The sequence below is a fragment of the Orbicella faveolata genome, unplaced genomic scaffold, assembly GCF_042242905.1.
Source record: "Orbicella faveolata isolate gen_17 unplaced genomic scaffold, um_ofav_v1 contig_3, whole genome shotgun sequence".
Classification (NCBI taxonomy): domain Eukaryota; kingdom Metazoa; phylum Cnidaria; class Anthozoa; order Scleractinia; family Merulinidae; genus Orbicella; species Orbicella faveolata.
In genome coordinates this window covers 21,199,115-21,207,500 of record NW_028301558.1, presented here as the reverse complement: position 1 = coordinate 21,207,500, position 8,386 = coordinate 21,199,115, and the positions used below count along the sequence as shown (strand labels likewise).

Genomic DNA, 8,386 nt, shown 5'->3' with positions numbered 1-8,386 from the left:
TGTATCACCAGCAATCAATTCCAAAAGAAAATACGAAAAATTAGTCGTCGTGGCTCACGCTCCCTCTGTGGCGTTCGCGTTGTCGCCTTCGTGGTTTGCTTAAGTTCCATATTAATAAAAATGCACCACACTTAAGGGTATGACACCACAAGCGCAACCCATCCACAATGGGAAAAAAGCTCAAGTGAAGAAATTTCACGCTTGATTTTATAGTTTCCTGGCCATTCACCGTACGCCCAGTAGCCTCCAAAAATTATGCCAAAGCCTTTTGATTTGACTGCATCTGTATAAAAATGTAATTGGCATGAAGTTACCCAAGCCTCCTCCAAGAAAAAGGACTTACCATTAAAAAAATCGAAATTACTTCCCATAGCTGTAAGTGACGCTTAACTTCTTGTGTAACCCGAACAATATATAGATTTAGGCCAGCCTAAAAGCGTAGCTCCTGGGCCGGGCTGTTCAATGCCCGATTAAGCTAACCCAGAAAAAGGTAGAATTTTGATCTGAGTTTTGTAACTTTGCGGTGAGGTTTTCTGTATATTGTTTGGCCTTCTGTTTTGAGTTTTAATAATCACCCTGTACACAAAACAAAACAGCAAAAAACATTTGTATAGAAGAAAAAGTTATAATTTGGTTAACTTTCAATCCTGGGTTAGCGTTAACCGGCTTCCGAACAATCCTGCCCTGTTTCCAACAAGTTAACGTAATATGAGCCCGCGATCCAATCGATAACCAGCACTTGGTCAGCGTCAACTTCAAAAAAGCACGTGACCTCGGGGAGCTGTAAACTTGAGCCCGCGATATGGTCACGTGATACTGGTCAGCGGATACCTTGTTTTGACAGGTGTCAATTGATCATAACGTGGATGTCCAATATCAAGGAAGTACACGGTAAACCAAGGCTGCATGTCTGTCAACCTATTATTTGGAGTATGGCCGCCATGTTGGGCAACTTCGTCGTCGTCGCCGTCGTGTGTACGCGCCCAAGAGCAATACCGCTAGCCATGATAACCATGAGAAAATCAACTCATGGGTTTCTTTTTCTTTCCCATATGAGTATGGGGCTCCACCGGAGCTCCGCTATAATGGCGGGGATTTTTCAAGCCAATTGTTAGGTTTATCATGCGACGGAGGATTACTCTATCCCGGACAATGACCGAGAAAGCAAAATTAAAGATCCATTCAATGACTGTAGATCCCTTAGGGTGACCTTAGTGCGATCTTGGACAGCCTAAATAGCTCAGATCAAGAGATACAGATCATATTCTCTTACTCAGATGCATTTAGCTACTTTGTCCTGAGGAAGACTGGCTTCAGGCAGAGTGATCTTAAATTCATCATAGTTTTCAGTTTCAGTTCAGTTTCAATTTTTTTATTATTGCACACTGTTTACAGAAAACAACTTAACATAACATAAGATGGTTTGCAGTCATACAGAAAAAAAAATACAAATAGAAATTAACTAGAAGAAACAATATTTAGTTCTGTACAGTGACCAAAGTAGCTAATGAGATTTCGAGTTGGTCACTGTCACGCATTTATACTGAATGCGCAGTGCATGAAAGCGACTCCGTGCAGCTCTATTCTCAGCATTTAGTGTCATTCTGAAAACACTCTGTAAGAGAGTACGTTAAGTTCTAAAAGCGGTACCTCCACAGTTCCCACTACCTCAAGGCGAAAACACCCGAGAGTATTCCAGCCTCGAATGCGCAGTCGTGACGCCATAGAATCCTAGAGTATCAAGGGCGCTCCAAATACCTGATTTACACCTGAAATACTCAACTCAAATCAGAAAACAGTCCGGATTCTAATAGGGTATTCAAGGTGTATTTCGAATCAGGGGTCCTTATCACGGGATATTCCAATGTAAGCGGCGGGCCATGCACCGATCCGTTTTTGGGCAAATGTCGGGCCGAATGTCTGGTTGTATGAAACACACAACTGACGCAATTTGTTGAACTAATGATGACACGTACAATGAGAATGCATATGTTGACAACCAAAGAACACGACTTTTCCTTTCTTTCTCTTCCTCCGTTTTCCAAAAGGAAATAAAAACATCTTTTCCCCGTGTTTCTATCCAACTATTACTAGAACACTCGCGAAAATTTGGTAGGACTCGAAGAAGCAGTCAAAACACTCACGTACGACTGATGTTCCCTAAGCAATCTTGTTCTCTCGAACTTCCACTCTTGTTTCTCTAACTCAATAGCAATACAAATGTTTTCCTAAAAGACCACTTCTAGACCCTCCCTGTCCCAGGAGTCTGCACGGTTCGTGCTCCCCAGAGACGGTTCAGACAGACAGCCATCGGGAAAGGAATACGCTAGCTTTATTTGAAAACAAGAGTTAAAAAGGAGGGGTGCGCAAGTTATTCTTTAATTCAACTTTCAAAATTCGTGGTTATTTTTTTATTATTGTTTAATTAGTCAGCTTCTCTACAAGTATTGTTAGTTACAGTAAAATAACAGAACATTGAGTTAAGTTCAACACTGACCCTTGTGGCACCAGCTGGGGTAAAATTGTTACATTAATTTTCGTTTATCACACCAGTTTTCGGGCATAAAAAAGTACTGTTTTTTCTTTCACTAGTTATGTTTCGTAATATCGAAGAGGTAAAAAAAAACTTTATGATTTCAATCAGAGAAAATCCAACATCAAAATTGAATCACAGAGGGTCCAGCAGTCTCTTTTTCAGCCCTGACACCACGACAACTGAAATCTATTGGGGGGACATTGGTTAGATTTCGTTAGCTTTTTAAGTATTCTCGTAGACAATGATGCCTTATTGCGTTTTTCTTCCATCATGTGTCGTGGCTCTTCGTTCAGGGTGTTATCCTCACTGACTTCAAAGGTTTCATGCAGCGGCTTAGCTTCCAAGCCCAGTAGTACGACCGTGAGAACAGCAAAGACCAGAAGGCGACTGGGACAAATAGACATCTTGTAGCAAATTGCCAGCAAACTGTTTGGATTTAAAACAGTAAATTTTGGGCAATTATGAAACCGGTTTAATGTTAGGATAAGAGAAACGACGTAAAGAAATTATTGAAGGTAAATAATAGAACCTGTTTTTTAAAAAAATCGCATTCATATTATGATTCTCAGTAGTCTCAACGCTAATAACTAATTCTCTTTACTGATTTATGCATCAAAGATTATGATATAGGTTATCAGACTTTCGTAGTTTTGAGAACGTTGACAGATGTTTTGTTTTATTCTACTACTAGAAAAAAATTGTCAGTTAAAATATTTTGATATCACCGTGATTCTCAATTTATTTAGCCGTTTGTTCGATAGCTCAGCTTATTTTGTTCTTATTGGCACCTAACAGTGATTATGAATTTAACATTGTGGTTGGACCTGGATTATCATGATTAGGAGGACAATTTTTTTCAAACCCTGATGATCAGAACGCCGCAAAAAAAAAATTTATCAGAGCTATCGCTGCTCATTAAGTCCAGCTGAGGCTCAAATAATCGACAATGTTATGGTATTTGCGTTAAGTTTTATAGATTTTAGTCAGGAATTCTCTTGAGCATGAAGTTTTCTCACGTTTGATTTCTTTAAGGAATCATATTAAAATATGTGTGTGTTCACTAATCGATGTTTATTCGATGTATCAGGCTAAAGAAACAGTCGAGATTCGAAATAGTAATAAGACTTCTTTTGAAAACGCTGAAAAAGCAATTGAAGCTGACAAAAGAAAAGTACATGTACAAACCTTGTCTTACAGTACAGCAGCTTAAGCTCGATGCGACCTTTCCCTCTTGCGTCGACTGAATGAAATGACGGTGTTTCTTGCCAATGAACTTATTACAACTGCCGCTTTTATATAATAGAACGAAAGGAAAGGAGGGACATCTTTTCTAATATTTGTTTCGGTGATAAGCTTGCTGACAATTTTGCTTCCTCCGCAGTCAAGATGTATCGACGTACCGAAAATTTCAATTTAATGCTTTTGCACAGTTTGTCAAAACAGTGTAAGGAAACTGTAATTTCAGGAAATCTGGCATCTTTTTTCTCGAGATTTCTGGACTGTGAGCATCCCTATAATAATACTGAAGTGAGGCTTGGAAAAATCCCAAGTACATTTTGGTTTCGCTTGCTATACGGCACGAAATCCATCAGTAAAATGTTACGAGAGCTCATGCCACCGATTAGATTGGCGGGAAACGACTCACAAAAACGTGATCTGATTCAAAGGCTGGAAATTATTTCTTTCCTAAAGCTAACAAAATTTGACCTGTCAAATGGAGTAATTGCTTGAAATTACAGTGTGCGAACTCATTTTCAAAAGTAATTGGTTTTATTCGCTCTTTATAGGCGATGTTTCTTTTTAGTAATTAGTTCAAAGCCAGAACTTGGAAAATCCCACTACTTCATGTCAAAAACCTTTAATTTGAGTACAAATTTTGAACTGTATTTTTTTATGTACTATCGTATTTAAGTACAGAAGAAGAAAAGCCCTTTTCTTCTGGCCGAGGGACTTGTCGGATTCTGTGACCACATTATCTTCGATAATTTGACAATTTGAAACTAATACAGCAATGGTATAAAACATGAACGAAACAATATGATTTTGTCGGTTTAACATACAAGAACAAACACTTCTTAAAATAATTCGCCCCCACTAAACTGAAACATGAGTAATTTAAACGGAAATAATGGCAATAACGATAACTTTAAGTGAGCAATAACCCAGCAATGGACAAATTGAAAACAAGAATCGCAAACGATAACGAAACAGAGAGGCTTCGAGCATGGCTAAATTACTTCCGAGATTCGGCTAGAAAAAGATGTTGGTGGCATCTTCTGTTGCCAGCAACTGCAGTAATGAACTAGAATATCGAACAATGTTGGTTCAGAGTGGAAGAAAAATGAAATGGTATAAAAGACATTTTTGCTGTTCCATTCCGAACTAGCTTGTGTTTTAGTCGCGCTCTCCGAAAGAAAAATTCGGAGAGGGCTCTCTCCGATTTCTTCTCTCGGCTAATCCGAGCGGAAAAGATGACTACCTCTGTAGTTAGTCTACAATTTCCAAAGGAATTTTCCGCTGGTAGGTAGGCGTCCAAATTAAATTTTTTTGCATTGAGGTTGTTGAGTTTTGGCATCTGTATTCGTGGGACTTTGTCGCGCTTTTGTCGTGTCGTACTAAACTGACGGTGCGAGTTTAATTGAAGGATTACTCCTTTCTCTTGTTTCGCGTTGTTGCAAGGAACTACTCGTCTTTATATCACCTGGCTGTAACTATAATTATAAAATCATTCTCCAAATGAGTTACATATTCCTATGAAACCTTCTTGCTAACTTTTCCTCAGCGGCGACGTTACTTGTAAGAACGGGAGCTATCGATCAGTTAAGGCATTGGTCATAAGTATCCTGAGCTGTACTATGAATGTAGGCTTCAGCTGCACAAATTTCTCCCATTATTTACTCCAATTACAGGTCACGAAACAGTTCAGGATTTCTTGGGAACTGAAAAATACTCAGTTTTCAACTCGTAATAAAAAATGCTATTAAAAATAACCACTTTTTCAGACTGTCGTCTCGAGTGATTGGTTGTCGGGAAATATTCACTCTTTCCGAAACGGAACAATTTCGGGGAACGTGGAGTTAAATCCTACTGACTTGTTGGCGCCATATTAAAGGTAGAGACAACCACAGGCAGTCCAAGCTCTCTCTATGAACCACACAAGCAACACAATATGGCATCGAATTATAAGGGTTTATATGGGATTTTCTACAAGATATCCTTGGAGGTAGTTAAAAGTGAAAATTCTCAATAAAAATGGCTTACCTTGTTCCATACATGTGTTGTTTGCTCCTGGTGTGGTTATTTTACCGATTGAACTTGATTTAAGCGACTTTTTTGAATTCCGATTTTCCCTTTATAAAGAGAGGACAAGGCGAAACACCTCAGTCGGAACAGCCTGCCGAACGAAGTCAAAAATCCCAGGCTAAAATGTGGCCACGGCCACAAATCCACCGCAGAATTCAAGGGCAAAGGTTGATCTTTCATTTCAATCCTCTAGCCACACAATTGCAGCCCTGCGAGCGACGCCAGGCGGCTCTTCGTGTCTCCAGTGAAACGATAAAACTATGGAAGAGCTCCGTGTCGTTTGATTCGCGACCCAACGACCGTTGAAATCGGTTTGGTAACCTCGTCATGTTGGCAAACCAAGACTCGCGGGGGTTGAAATGAAAGATCAACCTTTGCCCTTGAATTCTGCGGTGGATTTGTGGCCGTGGGTACATTTTAGCCTGGGATTTTTGACTTCGTTCGGCAGGCTGTACCGACTGAGGTGTTTCGCCTTGTCCTCTCTTTATAGAGGGAAAATCGGAATTCAGAAAAGTCGCTTAAATCAAGTTCAATCGGTAAAATAACCACACCAGGAGCAAACAACACACGTCTGGAATAAGGTCAGCCATTTTTATTGAGAATTTTCACTTTTAACTACCTCCATGGATATCTTGTAGAAAATCCCATATAAACTCTTATAATTCGATGCCGTGTTGTCTTGCTTGTGTGGTTCATAGAGAGAGCTTGGGCTGCCTGTGAGACAACTAGAAAAAGCGTGATGACAAAATATTACAGCCAGTGTAAAAGCGCACGTCTGTTTGTTTTCGATTGATATAAGGCGCATCCCGATTGGTTGAGTAGTCTATTTGTATAAGACTGTGTAAAAACGGTTATGACGTGTCATAGAGCTATGAGCGTCTTACAAAACAACCCCGTCTTGTTTTCTTAGCTTGGTACAAACACTAACACATCTTCTGAGTTTCTACCGAATTTTAGTAGAATTCTACTAGTACACTAATGCAAATGCTGCAATCTGAGTGGCTCTTTACTCTTCACTCTTCAATCTTCTTCACCCTTCCACTCCACGCCCTTAGAAATGCTAGACAATTTAATCCTTTTATCTTGCTTATAGGGAGAATATTTGGAGTAACTGGAAATTTTTAAGCAGTTTAATAAGATATTGTAGTTGTATTTTTATGAAATAGGACAGAAAACTCAGCAGATAACGAAACAGTGTAATTAAACCTCACCCTAGTATGAAAATCCTGGGTACTAAAACTAAACCCAGTTTTGCTATATCATTGCCTAACCATTTTAAATTTATTACTACAACTCCGAATTGTCCATTATGCAACAGCTGAAAGTTTGAGGCGATAAAAGCACACGGAATAAAGAAAAACGTAGGAGTTTCGGAAAAAGTTACGCTTTAAGGCAGAGGAGCTATATTTTTCGTTTTTCCAGGTTTTATGTTAAAATATTTCGATTACCCAAGAGCCCCGCTACTTAATTTCATAAAGTTTATCAAATTACTTTTCAATGGTGACATAGATATCATTACTCGTTTTGGGGGTACAGCGATAGACGGCCACTATTTATTTCGGCAAAAATTGTCACAATGCAGAATTTCGGTCATATTTTCTCGTATCTCCCGAATTCGATCCAAATAAACTGCAAGACGATACGTCAACTCACAAAACTGAGGGAAGCTAAGGTAGTGTTAGGAGGGTAGGATCATAGACGTTCTTTCTTTTGTCCGAACAAGCTGTTTAATATACACTTTAATATCGTGTTTCCTAAGTCGAGATTTTTCTCTTCTTCGTCAACACAAGAGAATTTGCAATGGCCATCTTCAAAGTGCAGTAAATAGTCTATTTAGGTTTTTTTAAGGTATCAGAAAGATACCAAATTCGAGCTAAGATAAAAATTATAAGGGTGGGGCTTTGGACCAATTTAGCATGACTTTAATTTGTGAAGAGTTGTGTCTATGTTTTTCATTTTTTTGGTGTTCATCCATCGTTGTGTAGTTATATTTTTCCTTGACCAAAATACCCTTTGTGTATTATGTTAATATTTTTATGACGGGGCAATGTTGGATAGTGTTTTTCTTGTACGTGCTATGCCGTAATTACAGTACTTGTATTCTAAGTGTATTTTTCTTTGTCAGACAAGCAATCCCTGGAGCATGATTACTTAATTTATGACAGTACTGTGCAAAAGTTATGCAAACAAACTTCGTGTCTTTCTACGCAAACGAACGAAATTTCGTCGACAAGAAGTTTGCTTACCAAAAGATGCGCGAGAATCTTTTTGACTGAAAGCGTGCGTGACACTTGATTGGTTGACGGAAAGTTTGTTTACGCAAGAGCGAGCGGATGAATCTTTTTTTTTTTTTCTTAATTGAAAGCGTGCGAGAGACTTACTAAGCGGGTATTAAATAAGAGCCAAATAAAGTGAAAAAAAAAAAGCACTCCAACCCTCTACCCCTGCCCCCTCCTGCGGTGCTTTCGTGCACCAAATACAAAGAGACGGTTCAGAAAACAGGGAAGGGATCTTCTTATCAGAAAAACCCAGATAAAACGAGGAGCG

At 39.1% G+C, this 8,386-nt stretch overlaps 1 long non-coding RNA gene across 1 annotated transcript; it reads right to left on the bottom strand.

Annotated features, from left to right (window-relative positions):
• Window positions 1-2,312: 2,312 nt before the first annotated feature.
• On the bottom strand, window positions 2,313-3,803 carry LOC149106841 (uncharacterized). The gene is made up of 2 exons (XR_016209974.1): window positions 3,722-3,803; window positions 2,313-2,962 (listed from the first exon to the last, which is right to left on the bottom strand). It is a non-coding gene; the product is annotated as an uncharacterized LOC149106841 (long non-coding RNA).
• Window positions 3,804-8,386: the final 4,583 nt, after the last annotated feature.